General features: G+C 49.9%; 1 protein-coding gene across 9 annotated transcripts in view; it reads left to right on the top strand.

Annotated features, from left to right (window-relative positions):
- The window catches only part of SYNDIG1 (synapse differentiation inducing 1), a 121,222-nt gene that overhangs the window by 14,930 nt on the left and 84,073 nt on the right, over positions 1-22,219 (top strand). For 2 of the 9 annotated variants that reach the window (XM_082360173.1, XM_082360172.1), the window contains exons 2-3: positions 5,984-6,937; positions 8,634-8,997. The exons of 3 other annotated variants lie outside the window; for them this stretch is intronic. The gene's annotated coding sequence lies outside the window, so the exon portion shown is untranslated. Of the gene's footprint in view, positions 1-4,542; positions 6,938-8,633; positions 8,998-22,219 lie in introns of those variants that run through there. 4 more of the 9 variants (XM_082360174.1, XM_082360171.1, XM_082360169.1 and 1 more) reach the window with 4 other exon arrangements.

The following is a 22,219-nucleotide window of genomic DNA, read 5'->3' as shown; positions in this document are numbered from 1 at the left end:
AGTGACTCAGCTGGGAACCCTGAGCCCCTGCAGGGGACCCTGCCCCACGTGAGCTGCTGCCTTCTCGGCACCAGACCTGGCAGCCGGGCAGACATCGCTCCTTCTTCACTCACACAAAGTGCTCAAAACAGTGCCTTGCCGAGCGACCTCCCCGTCGTCAGCTCTCCGTGTCCCTTGGTGACCTAATTGTGGCTCCACTGCCTGGAGCGGGTTGAGAACAGGTAGACCAGATGGATTAGCACTAGAGCGCGGTGGCAATAATCATCCAGGCTCCAGACCATCCCGCGGGCTCTGGGACCAGCTGAGGGGGGGGCCCGGCGTCCTCTGTGCTGCAACCCGTGGACATGGGTGCAGAGAGCCCACCCCGTGCGCACACTGGCTCTGCTTAGAGAGATGGATCCCTGCTGAGTCGGCCATCGCTGAGGGCTCTGTATTCTGGGCCCAGGTGCCTTATCGACCAGCTGAGTGGGACCAGATGTGAGGGTTTGCAGAACAGGAGTTAAATATGGAGGAAGACCCTCCACCAGGATTCTCAGCTAGAAGCACAGCTCCCGCGTTGGCCAGGGATGCACCAGGGTGCTGCCGGCTCTGGGACGAAAGGGCCAGCGTTTGATCCCCGGGTAACATGTAAAAAGCCTTTCCCTGTTAGTCATCGTTTCTCCTGCAGTGACTCAGCCCTGTTCATGGTTTTGGCAAGTCTGAGCTGTCTGTGGAGGCCGAGACCCCTGCAGGTGCCCTGACCTAGAACTGGAGATCTAGCTCCTCTTAGAAGACAATATTGTCGGCAGACGAATGTCACGTTCCTTCCCCATTCCTTCACACACACGCACGCACACACAGACGTATTCACATGGACAACACTCACATGCATACCAACACACACACACAGACATGCATGTGCACACACAGACATATTCACATAGACACACATACATACCAACACACACACAGACATGCATATGCACACACAGACATAGACACACTCACATACATACCAACACACACACAGACATGCATATGCACACACAGACATAGACACACTCACATACATACCAACACACACACGGGTATATCCACTTACAGAAACACACACACTCACACCCTGAACAGTAAACTCTGCCTCCATGAACGTCACTTCTGGAAGGAGCTGCTCCTGGGGGCACCCGGGGGGACAGCAAGCCAGAGGACATTTCTGGGGACACAGACAGCCACGTGCCTGGACTGTGTGAAGACACCTCGTGGAATGCTTTATTCTTCGCTAGGCGGCCCTCCCTCTAGTGCACCGGAGGCCCCGATTCGTCCAGCTGGCAGATCTGAACGTGGTCCCCAGGGGTGGGTCCGCTGCCCCTGTGCCCACAGATAACAGCAGAGGGGCGGCAGGGTGGGAGGTGGGCAGCCAGGAGCCTGAGAGCACATGTCGGGCGAGGACGTGGGCAAATCTGGGGCCCAGGCTTTTAGGTAAGCGGATTCTTTCCGTTCTGCTCCCGTGATGACCAGTGGCAGGCGGAAGCAATGGGGTTTCTTCTGCTGTGCTTGGTCCTTCTGTGGTTTGGTCTGTTTCCACATGGGGGGAAGAGAACAGTTCCTGGAAGAGTTTATATAAGGCTTGTCTTTGCAGCTTCTTGATTTTTATTTATAGAGTTATTTTACCTAAAATAGCAGTTATGCTTTGCCTATGAGCCCTCGGGATGGGGTTTACTTGTGGCATTTGGGGAATGGAGAGAGGCTGGGCCGGAGGGATGGTGGCAGGGAGGTGGTGGTGCCAAGGGTCTGTGCTGGGGACTCCGTGGTCCGCCTGCCCGGGTCTGAGCCCTGGCCTACACCTGGCCCTTGGCAAAGTTATTCAACCTCTCTGTGCCTCGGTTTCCCTATGAATGAAGAGGAGGCACCAGTTGCCCCCGGTGTTGTCTTGACGATTACCTGAGCTGAGAGGGGGCAGCGCTCAGCAGTGTTAGCCGAAGTCGGGCCAGCTCCCGGAGGCTGGCGCTGCCTCTTATGGGGCCTTAACCGAGAGTGGGCTATGCACGGGGCAGCCAGGTGATGCTGGGAAGCTGGGCAGCCGGGGTTCAGGTGGGCACAGAGGAGGGGCAGGCAGATGCCAAGTCAGCAGCCCCACCGGACACTCTGTAAACTTGGACCCTCTGTGTGGGGCAGAGCCAGGGAGGAGACAGATCCCAGGGGATCCCGGACCACCTCCCTGGCCCAGCAGAGGGGTTCCAGTCCAGGCGGTCCTGGACTTCCTCAGGGCCTGACTGCCGTGTAGACGAGGGTGGCCGTCGAGGACAGGTGCCAGGAGAGGGCAGGTGGAGCCCTTTGTAACACAAGGCTATGGAAGCACAGAGGTGTCCTCACAAAAGTTAGGGAAACCCTGACTATTTTGCAAAAATCATCCTCTTTCCAGTTGCTGTGAAATCAGTTTTGTTGGAAGAATTAATTATACCAGGAAACCTGACCACGCGATCATCCCTGCTCTGAGAATTCGCACATTCATAATTATCTGTAAACCTTGTTAAAGGTTAAATGAACTCACTTCCTACGACGAGTTCCCTTTGGGGCATGAAACCCACGTGTGCACACACTGCCGTGAAAGTTGGTTCCTGGTTTAAGTGGATTTATTTTAACTGGATTTTCCCCCAAATCAAATATCCTTTGGAAACAGTAATCTCTTATATTAAAATAAGTTCTGGAGGTTTTCAGACGGCCTTTCCCTAGAGTCTCCATGCAGGGCTGAGGTTGGTCTGACCTCCTTGGTCACTTCTGCTGAGCTGGCACTCTGTCCTGGTCCCCACTGAGTCTGCGGTCATGGACAAGGTGAAGCCAGGGCCCTGTAGCAGAGGCATGATGCCCACTCACAACCAGTCCAGGATGAGCAGTGACCAGTGCCTCCTTTCAGGCCCAGCAGTGGCTGGTCTGGTGGTGAATCGTGAACGAGCAGATTCAGGCTCAGGTGTGAAGTGATCGTGGATGTGAATCAGTCACCTGGGACAGTGTGGGCTGGAGCCTTCCAGAAAGACTGCTTTTTCATCCTGCCAAGAGCTGAGCGTTTTTATGAGCCAGGCTCTGATGTGAGTGACCTCACGTGGCCTCAGCTGTCAGGACGTGCATTCCTGGGTGGCGTGGGGACAGGCAGGCAGTCTAGACCGTGGAGGAAGCAGGCTCACGTGACAGGCACACGGGCCATTGGAACGATCTATGTGGTGGACACGGTTGGCATCTGTAAGAAAACGACTTCAGGGCTGAGATCCTAAGGACAGGAAGGATCCAGCCGAGCCAAGACGTGCGCAGAGGGTGTGGACACAGCAGCTGAGTCCCGATGGACCCACGCAGAGAGCCGGCCATGCTGAGGCAAAGGCGGGGCCGCAGGGCATCTCCAGGCGGAGGGGCCAGGGCCAGGCTGTGCTCTGAGTCCATCGGGACCCTCGCAGGTGGTTGGAGCAGGAGCGAGAGGCTCTGGTTCCTGAGGGGTCCGACTCTGCTGTGTCCGTGAAGGGGAAGCAGGCGGGCAGGACATGGCCAGGGACTCCTGGGAGGGACTGGACTGCTGGGGTCGCGACAGGAAGAGGCGAATGGAGGACGGCTCAGGTCTAGGACCACGTGGCTGAGGGGCTTGGACGCCCGTGAGGCAGGGCTCCTATTTGCTCACTGCTTGGTGTCCAGGGCCCAGAAGTCACCTGAATCCCAGCAGGCACTCCGAGCTGTGCAGAGCTGGGTGAGGGGTGGAGGGAGGGCGGGCTCTGCCTCGAGGCTCCGGGAGTCGGGGGCTTGGCCATCCTGGGAGTGCCAGGCCGGCTGCCCGCTCAGAGGGGGCATGGTGGGTGCCAGTGTGGACACCACCAGCATGTGGCGGGTACTGAGCCTGAGGACTGGCTGAGCCCACCCAGGGGAGAGGCAAGAGAGGGAAGATGAAGGAAGCATCAGGAGTCATCCTGGCTTGTGGAGTCTGGAAAGGAGACTCGGGATCAGCCCAGGAAACGGGAATAAGGAGCAACAGACACCGTCGGCTCGGCCCTGTGAGATCTCAGGCCACGGAGGCCAAGGCTGGAGGGTCTCAACCACCCTCTTCACTTACCAGGTGTGGGATCAGGGAGGCTGGAGGGGGGCAGGGGCTTCGCCAAGAAAGCACAAGGGCAAGGGAATTGTGTGTGTGAGTGTGGGATTGTAACGATGCATCAGAGATCACACTGTGGGATTGGGGCGTGAGGTGATCAGACGGTGAGAGATGTCAAGGTCCGTGGGTTGGAGCTCAGTGCTGGGGGCAATGGTGGAGGCTTGATGCTCCGGCAGGTGAGTGAGGAGGGGAGGGAAGCCCTTGAGAAGCCGGGGAGCTGGGTGGACCCTGAAACCACAGAGCAGTGACATAAGAGGTGGCCGGTGGAGAGACGGTGGCAGGTGTGACATCGCCCATTTGTGAGCGGTTCCTGCCGGTGGCAGGAGGGAGTGGGCAGGGCAGGGCCTGCCAGGACTGGCCACGGGGAGGACCAGGGGCCCCAGGCTGGTCGCTGGCCCCTCTGCTGTACAGAAGGCCAGAGTGGCTGTGCAGGGGAGGGGACCCCAGCGTGGTACCACGTGGTTCTGGCTCTCTTGACGCCCCTGGTTGGGGGCACGTGGCAGCCCTCCTCCCCCCCCCAAGCTGGACCCACAGATGCCCTTTATCCCGCGGGCAGGTGGGAGGTCCCTCCCAGCGTGCTAAGTTTCTGTGTCTGTGTAGGTGCCCCTGTTAGGAATGGTGTACGCTGCTCAAATCAAGGTCCCAGAAATGCCAGTTCTCATTTGCTACATAACACCGATCGATTAGAAAGAGTTTCTATTTATTGGAACAGTCACTCATGCACCTACTATGATTGTGGTCATTGACATTGTACTGACTACACTTACACTGGGTAAATTTTAACTAAGACAAGGATTTGACCTGGCAAAGGACCCATGTATCTGGGTCCTAGCAGCTCCCCTGCTAGGATGGGATTTGCCAACTCAACTCTTTGACCTGTGGAGAGGGAGGGGGGATCCCTCTGAGATGCTGCAGATGACAGGCCTGCGTCTGTGGGCAGGAAACGTCCTTCAGACCCACCCGCCTGCTGCCCAACTTGCTGGAGTTCAGCTACTTGACCGCCTTTTGGGGTTCCCCCCCATCACCTCCTTTTGGGGAGATACAAAGCACTCATCCTTTGTTTCCCCCACCTGCACTTATGTCCCAGGCATAACCCAGTTTATAATCTGAGCCCACATCTTTCCATTCCCCTCGGCTAACTGGTTCACTGAGGACAGCAAGCCTGGGTGTCACCTGGGGTGGGACCAGGAGGCAGCTTGGATGAGACTCACCCCATTGACAATCCCAGCCTCAGACAGTGTCGGTCAGGTTGGAAGAAACACGGTAGAGAACTTTCCTTTCTGACAATCTAGTGGGGATTTACTCAGGCAGAACTAGGGCCAAATCCTAAAACCTGGCCCTCACTTTCTTCAGGCGTAAAATAGGAGCAATTCTGTGTAATCTTAAACTTTTGGGGGGATTGATCAAGATCACCTTGGTGAGGTATATGAACCCCTAGGCTAACAGTAACTGCCCGATAAATGGGATTGTTACTATTTTATATTCAGTAACCTTTAGGTTGACCTATGCTGCAGAAGCAGCAGGAGAGGAACCCTGTCTCTTGCATTTCTGTGTGCATTTTAGGGTAAGCTTGTCACTTTCTGCCAAAAACCCAGCTTTGTGTTGATGGAGTTGCATGGAAACTGCAGGCTGACCTGAGGAGTGTGGCCATCGCGACAGCGCTGTTTCCAATCTGTGAACGTGAAATGCCTCTGCCTTTACTTCGTTCTGTAATTTCTTTAATGGAGTCTGATAGTTTTTGGTGTACACATTTCAGCTTCTTCTGTTAAATGTATTTTATTCTTCTTGATTCTAAGAGTGTGGTATTTGATGTGATGGAGTGAGGGTGGGCTTCCAACAGACCTGGGTGTAAACTCTGCCTCTGTTCCTGACCAGGTGTGTAACCGGCTTCTCTGGCCATCTGCTTCCTCCTCCATAAAGTGGGCATCATGTCCCATGCTGGGGTCGACGAGGTGATCACCTGTTAATGAACGTGAGAGAACTCAGCACAGTGCAAGTAAATACTAGTTTTACTCCTTCCTTTACTGAATCTGCAGTGAAAATGATGATTTTTTTCCACCTATGACATCTTGTCCCCATACACTAAGTTAAAATACCCCCAACAGAGTCGAGGAAAAAATGATCTGTCTGCTTTTGTACTTAAGATATTTAAAAATATTTTTCACTCTTTTTTTCTTTTTTTTGATTAAAATTATTAATGTGGTGGTTTACATTTTTTTAATTTTTCTTTTTTTTTTTTTGGCTGCGTTGGGTCTTTGTTGTGGTGCGTGGGATTCTCATTGCGGTGGCTTCTCTTGTTGCGGAGCACGGGCTCTAGGCACACAGGCTTCAGTAGTTGTGGCACGTGGTCTCAGTAGTTGTGGCTCGCGGGCTCTAGAGCACAGTCTCAGTAGTTGTGGCGCACGGGCTTAGTTGCTCCCCAGCTTGTGGGATCTTCCCGGACCAGGGCCCGAACCCATGTCCCCTGCATTGGCAGGTGGATTCTTAACCACTGCGCCACCAGGGAAGCCCTCACTCTTTTTTTCTTTTGAGTGATATAATTTTTATCTATTTCTAATTTTCAATTTCTCCTTATCCCCTACCCCTAAAAAATCCCTTTGAGTTTTTTTTGCCCTAGATCCAGCTTTTATGGGCTTACTAAAGAGTCTTCTCTCTTCCAAGTAGCACTAATACAACTTTCGTCATTTACTATCTCATTGCTGGCTCATATTTTCTTAGAAGCGTGGAATTTTTATAGGATGTAAGATCCAAGGCAGCATCCGTGTCCAGGCCCTGTGGGGCGTCATGCTTCAGACACGGCTTCACCGTCTGGCTCCGTGAGATGCTTGGGTAAGCACCGCTTTAAAGATGCTGACTCGTAACAGTGTGTCTATCTGAACATCAGTGCTGCCCCAGGAGGAGCACAGGACAGAGGACGTGGGATTTCTATTTAGAAGCCGCTGCTGGGGGAGATGCATTTCCCACAAAGCGGAATAAATTACACTCGTGATCTGCCGCTGCCAGTCGGGACATGCACTCAGGAACCCCGGGTGGGACCCACAGGAGCATTTTCTAATTAGTGAAGAAAATGGAAAGCAGAAACAGATGGCTTACCAACTCTACCACACAAACACTAAAAAACTGAAAAAGAATGAGATTTCCTCAAGCTAGCAAACATCTGGAACGATTTGGAGATTTTAGGAAGAGAAGTATATGTATCTACTGATCTAGGTACATAGTATATTTGCAGATTTCATATATTTAAGTATATTATACATTCTATTTTATACTTTATGGAGTACTATCTACGCTTTGCTTTGAATATGCTTTTATAGATAATATACTAAAACTCTTCAAAATTATTATTTAATCGTGTTAGGGGCTGAGTGTTTGTGTCCCCCAAAATTCATATGTCGAAATCCCAACCTTGATTGTGATGGTATTTGGAGGTGGGGCCTTTGGGAGGTGATTAGGGTGAGATGAACCCTCATGATGGAATTAGTAGCCTTAAAAGAGGAGGAGAGAGGTCTCCCTTCTGCAGTGCAGGCACCCAGGAAAGGCCGTGTGAGGAGGACACGGGGAGGAAGAGGCCGTTGCAGACCAGGCAGAGACCCTTGCCGGAAATACTGGCCCCTTGGTCTCGGATTCCAGCCTCCAGAACTGCGAGAGGATAAATGTCTGTTGTTTAAGCCGCCCTGTCTGTGGTACTTTGATGGCAGATCAGCTGACTTTGCATCATCCTCGGCACCGGCCCTGGGTGACAGCTAAGATGTCGTCTGTGTGATGCAGATTCCAGCCTTCAAGTTTGTTCCAGGCCCTGAGACAGGCTGTAAACAGCCCAGCCGTGTCCGTTTCTGTGCCCGACTGCCTTCCTCATGGGGAGCTGCACAGAGCAGAGGTTGGAGACGGGGCTCTGAGGCCAAATGGGCTGGGTTCAAAGTCCACTTCGCACTTATCAGCTGTCTGACCATCAGACTTTCTGCCTGTGCCCCTCAGTTCCCTCTCCTGAAGGGGGTGGTGGCAATAACAGCACCCACTTTACAGGATGGTGGGGACAGACCAATTGTGAGGAGCTTGCCCACCTTGCCCCCCTGTTACCACCCATCACACTTCGAGTGTACCCACGGAGGTAAACAAGACGGCCTCGCGGTCTCATCCAGGAGTCTCGTGTGCAGGTGCCTCTGCACCCTCACCTCTCGGAGCCCAAGCTCCTTACAGCAAACACCTGCCACTTTCTACCCGCCGCTCCTGTCCAGCAGTGGAAGCCCCCTCAGCCTGCACCAGGGCCGAGGAACGAAGGCCGGGAGCGACCCTTGACCAGTGGTGGATGGGTGTTGGTGTACAGAGGCCCCTCGGGTGGGATAACTCTGCCTGCGGGTTCCGCACGGTCCCCGGGCTCCCCTGCAGGATGGGGCCCAGCTGCCAGCATCAGAAGCGGCTTAATAGCACACACCTTCCTGCTGTGTGCCTTGCTCCCCACTACCTGCCCGGTGTTTCTGGAACCACCTCCCAAATAAACTGCTTACACTCCGGTCCTTGTTTCCAGCCTGCCCGGCAACCTTGGGCATCACCATAGATGTGGAGTCGCAGCCCCACTGAGACGGTGGCACTGCTGGGATTATGTGCTTGTCTCCTGCTCACGAGGTGAGCTCTGTCCCAGGCCGGCGAGGGCAGGGGCTGGGGTGTCACTGGGAGGCAGTGTCCCCTTGGGATGTGGCCTTGCTTGTGCATAATGTCGCTGCTGATTCACAGAGCATCACAGCCTCTCAGGAAGAATCATCTCCCAGGCACAGACGGCAGTGAATCTGGAGGAGACAGAACCTCTCCGGATGCTCACAAAGGAATCTTCTCCTGCAGAGCCAGCTGAGAAAGAATGTGACTTTGAAACAACTATTCACTGGCCTCGGCAGGTATTTTAGTGACTTTTAAGAGAAAGCGTCAATCCATGGACATCCCATCCAGAATCTCTTAAGGACATGTAACTTGCATTTCCAGATCAAACGTACATCCCCACGTACAGCACCACTTGGTCAGGAAGGCGTGAAGACCTGCCGGGCTGTCCTTGGCCATTAAAGGTGACAAAAATCAAAGGTCATAGAAGTAAGAAGAGCGTGCCAGCAATTGTATTACAAAGAAACATGCTTCTGGGGTGTCTGGAAAGCACCTCCAAGAATTTTATCAGTATTTATATTTACTCTGCTTTAAACTCTGACTAGTTAGGGTCTTCTCTGGATATTAAATTAACTCTGACAAAGCTTGTTCCATGCTTCTTCAGAAGTCAGGGCATTAAGCATGTCACACTTGTGCTCCAAGTTTCAAGGACCCTTTATACAGGATGCATGAACTATCCTTTGCCCCAGATTCATGGTCAGGGTCTCAGAAACTCTGTGGCCTTGAAGCAAAGCTGGTGAGCAAACCACACTGTCCCCTCCTCTGAGCTGCTCCTTCCTGCGGGCCGTGGAGCGGGGCTGGCTTCCCTGAAGGAGGAAGGGCTGCTGATGGCTGGGAATCTACAGGATGGGTTATGCGTAGCCTCAGTCACCCAGGGCGTGACAAGGACGCATGGCAGTTAACAAGACTGATTTGCCGACTATCCAGCCCATCCATAGGCGATACTAATGAGGCGAAGAGAAAAAATTAGGGAAAAAGTGAGACAGGACCAGGAGAGAGGTCAGTGCCCCAAATCCTATCACGGTGTCCAGAGCTGGCCGAGAGCTCACAGCAGCAGTGCAAAGAGGGAGACACCGTCAGCAGCATGACTCACGGTGTCCAAGCGGTAAAAATAGCCCAGGCTCATGCGCAGCTTGTCTATTTCTGCTCCTGAGATGAGATGCAAAGTTCTCCTGGAAGCAACAATGCACTGCCACGCGCAGTGTCCCACACACACCCCTGGGTGCCTCCCCACCCCGCTCCAAGGCCCCCTGCCCTGCTCCAGCCTGTCTACGGCTCCCACCCACGTCACTCACGTCTGCCTCCCACCCTCAGGTAGAGCGTGGGCTTCACGAGGACGTGGCTTCCTCGCGTGGCCACGACGTGTGTCCAGCACCAAGGACAGCGTCCAGCCGCCTGTGTTCCTGGCTGAGTGGATTGAAGAACTCTTCCTTTCAGCAGGTCTGATCCTTGCAAAGAAGAGACCGGCCTCCAGCCCAAGCAGCTCCTGCTACAGACATGCTTGGCCTGTGGGTCTCTGGTGGCCTGTTTAGTGCAATGCAGGCTGTGGCATTTCTAGTCCAAGGGTCAGATAAAGATGCCATGTATAAAGGGACCGTGTAAACAAAAAAAAAAATTGTTCAAGGAAGCCCATGGGAGGAAGCTAGGGAATAGAGGGAACTGAGACAAACTGAGGAAACCCATGCAGACCGCCTGTGAGCTGACCAGTCTCCACCTGGCCCCTAGGTCCCCACCTATGGCTGTGAGGCTATTAGGGGGCTGGTCCTCGGGGGGTTATTTTTCCCATTGTGAAGCATGGAAATTCTTAAGTTTGCAGTTTTCTTCAGAGTGGGTCAAGACCCAAACTTGAAATCTGTAGTTCATGAAGAGTAACTTTTACTCCAAGGAAGTGAATAAAGGCCAGTGGGGCTGGAGCACGGAAAGCTGGGTGTGGTTGGAGTTGAGGTGGAGAATTAGGGGTTGGCGTGTGCTGGGCCTCTCAGGCCTTGGTCTGCATACGGGAGTGGTGTCACTGGCGGGACTTACACAGGGCGTCACCAGCAGCTGCCCTGGCCAGGAATGGGTATGGGAGGAGTTGGGAGGTGGCGGGGGTGGCCTGGGTCAGAGACGTAATTGCAGGACGGCTCAATGACTTGATTTTGACTCAGTGAGGAGCAGATGGCGGTAAAATAGACTCCCAGGTTTGGGGCTCGTACAGGTGGACAGATGGTGGCTGTTCACGGACGCAGGTGGGACGAGAGCCAACAGAGGGCTTGGTGTGCATTGAGTCTGATGCTCTTGAGCGGTCCTGGTGGGGATTCTAGGGGGTCTGGTGGGCAGTGGCACGTGGGTGAAGTTGACACCAGGGGCAACAGGGAGATTACAAAGGAGGAAGGACTTAAACCCAGCATTTAAGGGCTGGAAGGAGGAGGTTGGCCTGGCAATGGGGGTGGGGAGACCTGGGGGTGGGGGCAGAGCAGGAGAGGGGGCCGTCAGGGATATCTCGGGGAGATGGTCTGGAGGAGAAGAGGCTGTCGGGGGCTGTTTCTGGAGGTGGAGGTGATGAGGCATGAAAGCCGCTTCTTGGTCCATGGTTTGTGGGGGCAGGACCAGCTTAGTCCCTGCACATCCATGCCCCAGATCTGCCCCCTCGCTCAGTCTCCCAGCTGGATTCGGGTGGAGTTCAGGCGGCCAGATGTCACACCTTGGGCTTTGTTTTTTGGCAGTGCTGCAGCATCATTAACAAAAGCTGAGTTCAGCGGGATCCCAGGCGGCCCCCACCCATTTTGTTGTGTCGCCCTTTGCCTCACTGAGCTGGCTGGGGTGGAGTGCTGACTTGCAGGACTCTGCGTTCTCCTAAGGGGAGCAGGTCTGGACATGAGAGCAAAGTGGGCTGGGGCTTCTGAGGAGATCCAAAGGCCCAACATGGGAGGTAAGGGCAAGCCTTACCCGCAGCACCTGAAGCAAGGTTTTAGGCGTCTGTGGATGGTGACATGTCATTCAAAGTTTCCCTCCTGCTAAATGCTATAGCACAGGGGGAGCCAGAGGCTGGGTCTAAAACAACGTGGCTAAAGGAGATGGCTTCCTTTATCGGTCCAGAGTATGTGTCCCAGGTTGGCAGAAATAAAAGAGGGGCTATGACATAGTCTCAGTGCTGACTCTGAGGGGGTGTGATTAGTCCCACCTGTCGAGCCCTGGCCCCAATCTACCCGCATTGTTCAGTGTGACACACCAGGCTCCGCTGATGGAGCACCTCCGGGGGGAATCTTTCTAGGTGATGCAGCCGTGCTGGGGGCGGAGGGTGGGGTCTGTCAATCCAGGCAACTTGTAAGACCAAGGGCACGTGGGATGAGGTAAAGTTACACCTTTATCCTGAACGCCCAGTGTCCGAGGAGCAGCACTTCCACGGTGCAGGAAAGAAAAACACAAGCAGGGTCACAAGTCAAGTTGTCCGGAAACCGAGCCAGGTTTAGGAGAAACAAAGTCCCCGGAGACATGAAAGCATGACAGCAGCTCTCCCTGATGCCACCAGGGTTAAGGGGGCCAACGTCCTGGTGTAACATCACTTTTTCCCCTGAAAGCTGGAGAAATAAAATCTCAAACTTAAAACTTCCCAAAATTCGGCCCTTCCCTCGTGGCGCAGTGGTTGAGAATCTGCCTGCCAATGCAGGGGACACGGGTTTGAGCCCTGGTCTGGGAAGATCCCACATGCCGCGAAGCAACTAGGCCCGTGAGCCACAACTACTGAGCCTGTTCGTCTGGAGCCTGTGCTCCGCAACAAGAGAGGCCGCCATAGTGAGAGGCCCGCGCACCGCGATGAAGAGTGGCCCCTGCTTGCCACAACTGGAGAAAGCCCTTGCACAGAAATGAAGACCCAGCACAGCCATAAATAAATAAATAAATAAATAAATAAATAAATGAATGTGGTCCTTTAAAAAAAAGAAAAAAAACTTCCCAAAATTCAAGTTTCTTGAAGTCGTGTAACATTAAGGGCTGGCAGGAAACGTCCTGATCCAGAAGCCCCAACGGGTCACAGCTGGAGAAGAGAGCAGTCCAGCCGTGGCCCTGCCTGCAGCAAAGGTGCCTGGTGACCTCACTTCCAGGGAGCGGCTCTCCCCAGACCCACCCAGCTCATTGTCAAGAGTCAGCCCACTGGCAACCAGGTCCAGTGTGCGGGGAGGTCACGGCACCTCGGTCCACGGAGCTGAGGCCACTCCTGGGCCACTGACTCCTTCCGCAGCCCACCAGACACCTGGACCAGAGGGTACCTTCTGCTGCTTGCCGTGATGAGCGCCACGGGCACACGGGCAGGGGCCGTCGGCATCTGCAAATCCAGGAACGCAAGAACTTTTCCTGATTCTTCATCTTTATTTTCCGGTGGCTCCTGAGGGAGAAGCAAATAGAGGCAGGGTCAGTTTATCCCTGGCTGCTGAGAGCCGGGGCTTTTCTGAAAGACGTTGTTCAGAGTTCAGACCTTCGGCCCCCCCTTTGTATGAAGCCTGCTCCTAGCCTGGCCCTCTGCACCAACAGGAACCCAAACTCGCCACGATCGGAGGGCTGTGAGCATGGGAGCCCCAGGGGAGGGGGCCACGGGGCCCAGAGGAAGCCCCTCACTGCACCTGCTCAGCACACAGGGCAGGTGTCAGCGAGGTGGCAGGTCCCTCCTGTGGCTTCTGGGGACCCCTCTGCCGGAGAAAAGAAAGTGAGCCCCCGGCGGGTGTGAGCAGGGTGCCCACAGCCAGGCCAGCCTTCTCCACCAGGAGGGAAGCAGCCTGCGCTGGCCTCCTGCAGGCCGTCTGTCTCCTCCTGGTCTAGGATGCACTGTGGATGGTTTGCCCAGAACTCATGGATCCCAAGCAAGGAGCTCAGCGCCAAGAAGGGCGGAGGTTAGGCAGGAGGTGTGCTGTTCCCTCAAATCCAGGAAGCCCTAATCAGGAAGGTCAGCCAGCCGTGATCCCTCGTAAGAGCCGCGGCCCAAAGGGGCCGCTCAGGCATAACAAGAGAGAAGGGTCTGGGTCTCCCTGAGGCACATGTGGGCCTAAAAGCAAAGGCCAGTAAAGAAGGAAAGAAAACTGCCTGAGAAGAGGAGGGGATAAAACAGACTAGGGAGGTGAGAAGGAGGTTAAGAGGTGACCCAATGGTTAACAGTGGGGAAGTGGAAAGTTAGAATTAGGAATGATATTTAACTGTCAGATAACTTAACTCTCCAAGGAAGAAAAAAAGTCAATGAGATGAAAAAAATTGAAAATAAATGTTAAAACAAATAAAAAACATAGAGGCAACAAAATTAAGAGGAAATCCTAGAAGTTAAAGATTGAAATTTAAAATAAAAACAAAAACCAAATGAGCACACAAAGGTTAAAACAAGACTAGGAATTGGAAGCTAAATAGATAACAGTTCTTCAAAATGATTTAAAAAAAAAAAAGACATGATTGTTCCAACTCCCAACCCCACCTACCCACAGGCACGCTCTGGAATACTTGTGAGAATTGAAGGAAAAAGGAAATAAATAGAGGTAGAAGTAAGGAGCCTAAAGATTAACTTAAAGAGCATTGCCACCAGGCCAATAAGAAATAAAAACACAATTGCCGGGATGCCAAGTCCCAAAACAGAATGCATTCATTGTGACTTAAGAAAGTAACACGGCGTAAAAAGACCATAAATAAAATGTATGAAGGATTCCAAAGGCTTGCGGTGTAAATCTCTCTCCGGAGTATCACTTTACTGTGTGATGTCCCTGGGTCCCTGTAATTTTTGCAGAAACCCCTGGCACAGATGCCAGTCGCTCAGAATTTATGACCAGCTGGGCTGCAGACATGTTTTATTCAGCCCCAGAGGGGTTCAGCGATTCAGTGCACACGTGCACACACACACGCACACACACACAACTTCAATTAGTTGTCATTTTAAAATAAATCTGGGTCTCTGGTTTCTTGTGAACTGTTTATTCTTTTTTTCTCCCTCAACTTATTTAAAGGTATAATTTTTATTCATATTGTTAGATACGACTCTTAAGATTTTAATGTGCATTCCTTAATGTACAAACTAGAGTCAGTGCTGTCATCGTCCTTTTCCTCAATGATATAAAGATCTTAGAATCCTCCTCGTGCCTTGCATGATTGTTCAGGATTTCTGTTCCTTTGTGACACCAGAATTCATCATTATTGCTGCATGGTTGCTGTCATCTTCTGTAGTCAATGCTTGTTAATGATTGGTCACATTTCTCCCTTCCTTACGTCTTCATCTCATTTCTGCATTCTGTGATCAATTTCCTTTGGTCTGGAGAACATGCTTCAGTAGCCTTTTCAGTGAAGGTCTGTTGGTGGTTTATTCTCAGTGAAGATCTGTTGGTGGTTTATTCTCAGTCTTTGGCCAAATGCAGTTTGTTCTCATTTGTGAAGAATAGTTTAGTTACTGAATTCTAGGTCCAGAGTGTTTTTGCACTTTCTCTGAGGTCTTTTTTGATTTTTTTATGGTTTCTATAGCTGCTGTTGAGAAATCTACTCTTGGTTTGCCTTTTTCCTAGAGACAATCTATATATTTTCCTCTTGTCAGGATCATATTTTTTGTATAGTTTTACTCTAAGATGTATAGGTGTGGAATCACCTGCATTATGTGCTTCTGAATCTGCAAATTTACATCTTTCACTAGTTCTGATAAAATCTCAAATCTCTTTAGATGTTGCCTCTTTCCTTCTCAACGTTCTCTGGAATCCCAGTCTCTTCCTGCAGTATTTCTATCAGGTGATTAAGGGACCTTCTCCTTTTATCTTCCTGCCTTCTCATCTGTGTTTCATGTTTCTCACCGTATGCTGAGTACAGGCAGTAACAGCACTGCCATATTACTGTTACTTAATTCCCTCATCAGATAAGTCCCGTGTGCTCATTAACTCCTCCATCCTGTTTTAAATTCAATACATATTTTTACTTTAGGAAATTCCAATTTGCCTCGACTCTTTTGATAGCGTGCTTTTGTCTGTGTGGGTTTAGTGCCTCCTTGTACGCCTTGAACATCTTGAAAGCGACTTACTGTATCACCTCTTTCTTACTGTCCTTTATCCAAAGTTCGTGGGAGGCAGCTCCATCCGCTGACGCAGGCACATGGTGGGTTGTTTCTTGGTAAATTTTAAATGTTTATACTGTGATCCATCTCACTGGAACTCTGAAAATTCTAGCTAAGGATTTACTGAGGGGAAGGTGCATCTGGCAGGTGCCCCGGGGATCCCTGACTCGAGACCATTTTTAAATGTGAGTTTCTCAGCTTGAGGGTTTTCCTGACCACGTGCATGATAACATTTCAGACCTCAGTTCTGCATGATGTGGAGTTTCCAGCAGAGAACGTGCCACAGTCTCAGGCCCTCACTGTACTGCTGGGCAGTGATTCTAGGCAGCGCTTTCACTGCACGTGTCATCCTTCGATGATCCCATCTTTATGTGGGGCCTCAGTCCCTACTCCTCCCGGAGGGACCACTACAACCCAAGCCTTGTTTACCAAGACGGGCCTCTCCCGAGAGAGGCAGCAATGTCAGCTTGGGTTTCATACTCTGTATTTCATGTCTGTCTTTAACATTTCTGCCCCTGAATATTTCCCTTGTTCTCTTGTCAGCTCAGCTCTGCCTTTTGAAGCATCTGCTGCTATGCAATGTGGTCAGATGCCCTGTTGCAGGAGGTTACACATTGCATGCATAGTCTGCCTCAATGGAGAAAGCAGATTTCTCCCGAGAAATGAGATGATCTGGTGACACCAGGACTGAAATAGGCTAGAAATATGATCCAGCAATTCCACCCTTGGGTATTTACCCAAAAGAGAAATGGAGAAAGCAGATTTCTCAATGAAGAAAGCAGATTGCTTCTGAGAAATGAGATGATCTGGTGACACCAGGACTGAAATAGGCTAGAAACACGGGTGGGGCAAGTGCTCTGGGTTCAGCCTCTAATCTGTCACTTGGAATATTATCCTGGTCCCTGTACTGGTTTGTGATCCAGCCTCATTCGGTGCCTATTTTTTCTAACTTTAAGGCTCACTGTGTCGAAGCCTGCCAGCTAAGACCAGCAGGAGCACAGCCTGGAATCAAATGAAATTGGCCGTATTCAGCCGCTGCCACAAGTCAAATGGGGCTGCGTAGGCTCTCGAGAGCATCCTCAGAGGACGAGGGTCCTGAGGATTGGGGCTGGTGCTCAGTGCTTCTCAGGAGCAATTGGGGAGGGGGCAGCGATGGGGGTGACACTGCGGAGAAGCCCAGACAGGAACCTGTGTCCAAGCAGCGGGGCTGGGACGGCCGTTGGTGAAAGCGGGCATCACTCAGAAGCAAAGGCGGAGGCAGGTTTGTGGCTGCAGTGGGTTTCTTGTGCAGAAACAAGAATTTTTAATAGGAATTCTCCATGTCCTGGTGGAAACACTATATCACCAGCAGGGGCTGATTTTTCCCTTATCTCACGTCTTGGGACTTAACTAACCTTTCAGGGAAATGTTTTCGTCAAAGAGAAACCCCTTGTTCTGAAGGAAAGCTCAGCTCTTCTGAAGCTCCTGTAGGAGGAGCAGCTGCCCCCCTGGCCCTGCCTGCGTCCCAGCCTCTGGTTCCTGCCGTGTCCCATGTGTGACCCACCACATACACGACCTGAGCATCCCTGAACTCTGCATCTTCACTCGTAAAGCCCCATCCACTGAACATTGAGGAATTCACCTGAGAAGTAGCCGGTTCCCGTCTGCTGCAAGGTAACAAAATTGATGAAGCAGCCGGTGACCTGCGATGAGGTCCCCACCTCGGTCTCCTAAGGCCTTTGCCCTCTGTCGTTGGTCCAGGCCGGCCCAGTGGGCTTCCTTACTCCAGTTGTGTTTGCTAGGTGTGTGGAAGCCGCCAGACTGACAGAGGGACTGAAAATATGCAGCGGGGAATAAGTCTGAGATGTCGCCCACGCCTGGGCTGAAAGGTGACTTGCTCTCTCTAAGGCAGACCCTGGTGGATGCATTTCGGCTACTGATGTTGCACGTTTCTCAGGCCGAGCTGGCCCTGTGCTTCTCACACGAAGGTCCAGAAAGCAGCCTGAGCGTTTACTGTGTTAATTATTTAGAAGGTGGGCCGTGGACCCAGTGTGAGATGGTGCTTCTGTTTCTGAATCCTTGTAAGAAAGAAAGTGAGTTTCTGGGTTAAAGAAGCCCTTCGTTACGGGGAAAATGTGAGGGAATGTCATTTTTCGGTTTTATGCTTTTAGTGTATTTTAGCAAATCTGAGGGTTAGTAATACCCCATTGCATGGGAAAAAGCAAACCCCTCTCCCAGTCTGTTCTTGTGGGTCCCTGAGATCTCGTGCTGCCCCTTAAGTGTCTTTTTGTAGACGGTTTACGATGTGAGTGAGGACCTGGCCGTGTTCTCTTTCTGGATTCATTTCTGTGAATTTGGGACGGTAAGAAGCATGTCATTCTTACAGCTTTCTTTTTACCCTTTTCCATGAAATGGATCCTAGCAACAGCCAATCCACAGCCCACTTCTGTTTGTGTCTTCTCTGTGGAAATGGAGGGGCCGCTGTGTGGCTCCTTTGATCCTTTGGTAACTTTATTCCTCATGAAACTCTGGTCTGCTGGGTGCACAGTCAAGTTCTCTCTCCCTCTGTCTCTCCCCTGCGCAGTCACGTGTGTGTGTGTGCACGCACACACACACACACACACACACACACATCCCTACCACCCCACAAAGCACAGGATATAACTACTGCAGGTGAAGCCCATCTAGTAACCAGCCCGCCCGCAAGGATTTTCTGGGTAGATGTTGCAGTCTGAGGTTCTCTTTAATATTGTATTTCTCCAGTTCTAACATGCACGGTCTTCACACTTTAATGTTTCCGAAATTTTGAAATAGGGATGCATCTTACTATCAATGGCTACTGAGACTTGTTGAAATATGACAAGGGTTTTCCCTGAGTGTATCTTTATGTATGTGAGCAAATTTAAGTGAATATTGACTGCACAAAACAATAACAAAGTATTATAGCGTTTAAATATATATACTTAATATAATTATATATTTTTTAAATAATATTTTGTATATACTATATATATATGATTTTAAATAAGGGCAATAATAGTACCAAATTGGGAGACTGTAATCTGAATTAACATGTTCTAAGGTTCTTGTATTTTCCAGAAAGTGGTAAAAGAACTAATTTATATTTAACTCAAATAGCTTCAAATTTACTGTACCTTATTGGCTTGGACGCCAAAGTCGTTGCTTCCTTTTTTGAAGAAAGTCATTTTTTTAATGTGGTTAAATGCACATTACATAAGATTTACCATTTTGACCATTTTTAGATATGCAGTTCAGTAATATTAAGTATATTCACATTGTTGTGCAATCATCACCCCCATCCATCTCCAGAACTTTTTCGTCATCCCAAATTGAACCTTATATCCATTAAATAATAATTCCCCTTCCCCATCCCCCAGCCCCTGGTAACCACCATCCTCCTTTCTATCTCTATGAATTTGACCAGGAGGTACCTCCTAGAAGTGGAATCATACAATATTTGTCCTTTTGTATCTGGCTTATTTCACTTAGCATCATGTTTTCAAGTTTCCTCCGTGTTGTAGCACATGTCAGAATTTCCTTCCTTTGTAAGGCTGAATAATATTCCATTGTATGAATGTATCACATTTTGCTTGTCCTTCATCTATTGATGGGCACGTGGGTTGCTTCCACCTTGTGCCTGTCGTGATTAATGCTCTTACGAACATAGTGTACAAATATCTCCTGGAGACCCTGCTCTCAGTTCTTTTGGGTAAATACCCACAGGTGGAATTGCTGGATCATATGCTAGTTCTGTGTTTAATTTTTGAGGAACAACCAAACTGTTTTCCATGGTGGCTGTACCATTTTACACTCCCACCAGCAATGCACAAGGGTTCCAATTTCTCCACAATAAGTGATTTAAAAAATATTTTTGTGGTTATTTTGGCTAGGATAACAAAGACACAGTAAAATATTAAGTAGTAGACAAAAATAGCAATGAAAATTCCAGACCTCTTACCTTGAGTCCTAACACATCAGTCATACCCCCATCTTGCTCCCCAGATAGCCATCACCACACCTGTACTGCTGGGTGCATCTGGTTTTTTCTTGCTTTGTTAGCTTTAGATTCTGTCCAGTGGACTCCCTGCTTTGACAGGGGAGAATTTCGCTTACTGAAGGCTAGAATGAAGATCCCTAATATTACTGCCCATCTCCTTCCACCTCCCCCAACCTTTCTGGTGTGTAATTTTGAGTTCTTCTGTCTGTTACTATTGTATCTGTAAATGGATATGATTAAACCCCCATCTCCCATCTTCCTACCAGGCAAGAGGAGGCCGTGGGCGGCACGCTTGCCCACTCTCCTTCCCTCGTACCATGTGCCTTCCTGTGAGCTCGGCTGTGTCCTGAATTTACACTGGGATGAGTGCATCTCGCTTAGTGGCTGTGAGTCAGATCCTGAAATCAGGCTTCCCGGCTGTGACTCTGGCTCTGCTTGCAGGTGAGGGCAGGGTACTCAGCCTCTGGGTGCTTAGTTTCCACGTTGATGGAATGAGGATAACGGTAATACCTACCTCAAGGGGTTATTTTGAAAATTAAACAGGATAATCCTTATAAAGATTTTAGCGCAGTGCCTGGCATTTAGGAAATGCCCAGCACTTCTTGGCCAAAATGATGATGATGACAGCTTGGTCGGGACTGGTAACCTTTAAAATCTGTTTTTTAATTATGTAGATTCCAAATACTAAATTATTAAAGTTATCATCATGATTCTATAAATATTACTGACTGTAAGCTCAAGCTGTAGTGATAAAATACTATTTCCTCTGTACTAGTTGCCAGTATCAGACCTCCTGTACCAGAAGAAGAAATAGTCTTTAGTGTCCAGATCAAAGGGGTTCTGCCCTTTTATGTTCCATAGCTGCCCAAAATAGTGAGAAATTTTGTTTTCTTCGTATTTAGACACATGGAACTCTTGCACAGTTTTTCTGGTTGTGTGTTTCTCCTGCAGTTTCTAAATAACCTTCTTTTAACATTGAGGGAAGAACCCTGTGCCTTCTTCCAGCATCACTGGTGTCTTCTAGCACCGTGTTTGTTCTGTCTTTCCTGTTGTTGAGGAAACAACACAACAAACATAACTTGCCTTTGTGAAGCCCACAGATGTTTGTTATAAATTAAACAGATTGCTGCAAGAAAGCTGCTATACAGGGATTTCTTTTTATTCATTTCTGGATATTCACTGTTTCTTTTATCCCTGATTACCCACTTCTTTGGTTTTCACGATCACTTTTTTTTCTGGAGTAAATGTGTGAGCAACTTATTTAGAGAGGGCATGTGTGAGGTAAATATTCTGAGTGCTGAAAATATTTACTGTTGTTGTTTGGTTTCCTTTTTGTTTTTGCTCACACTTGAATGATTGGCTTGCTGGGGTGCATAACTTAAAGTTTTTCTCCCGACTTTGAGGGCACGACCCCACTGTCTTTCCAGCCTGTGTTGTTCTAATGGAAAGTCAGGTGTCAGCCTGTGTGCCTGTCCCCTCAGCCACCACCCATGTCCCCTCGGATTCCAGGCTTCGGCCACCCCGTCCCTTCATTCTTTCACCTCTACTGTGGCTTTTCAAAATTCTTTAAGTATTTGTTACTACTTTCTTTTCTAGTAAGACCTTTCTTATTCTTTTTTCTTTAATAGATCTTTATTGGAGTATAAATGCTTCACAATACTGTGTTAGTTTCTGTTGCACAACAAAGCAAATCAGCGATATACATACCCATGTCCCCATATCCCCTCCCTCTTGAGCCTCCCTCCCATACTCCCTATCCCACCCCTCTAGGTCATTGCAAAGCACCGAGCCGATCTCCCTGTGCTATGCTGCTGCTTCCCACCAGCCAACTATTTTACATTTGGTAGTGTATATATGTCAATGCTACTCTCACTTCGCCCCAGCTTTGCCTTCCCACTCAATGTCCTCAAGTCCATTCTCTATGTCTACCTTTTTATTCCTGCCCTACAACTAGGTTCATCAGTACCATTTTTTTTTTTTTAGATTCCATATATATGCATTAGCATATATTTGTGGTATTTGTTTTTCTCTTTCTGACTTACTTCACTCTGTATGACAGACTCATACATATATGCATTAGCATATTTTTTTTCAGATTCTGTATATATGCATTAGCATATATTTGTGGTATTTGTTTTTCTCCTTCTGACTTACTTCACTCGGTATGACAGACTCTAGGTCCATCCACCTCACTACAAATAACTCAATTTCGTTTCTTTTTATGGCTGAGTAATATTCCATTGTATATATGTGCCACATCTTCTTTATCCATTCATCTGTCGATGGACATTTAGGTTGCTTCCATGTCCTGGCTATTGTAAATAGTGCTGCAATGAACATTGTGGTACATGACTCCTTTTGAATTATGGTTTTCTCAGGGTATATGCCCAGTAGTGGGATTGCTAAGTCATATGGTAGTTCT

This window comes from Balaenoptera borealis (assembly GCF_965194805.1).
Source record: "Balaenoptera borealis genome assembly, chromosome: 16".
Classification (NCBI taxonomy): domain Eukaryota; kingdom Metazoa; phylum Chordata; class Mammalia; order Artiodactyla; family Balaenopteridae; genus Balaenoptera; species Balaenoptera borealis.
The sequence above is the reverse complement of the archived record's forward strand: the minus strand, read 5'-3'. Positions and strand labels throughout refer to the sequence as shown.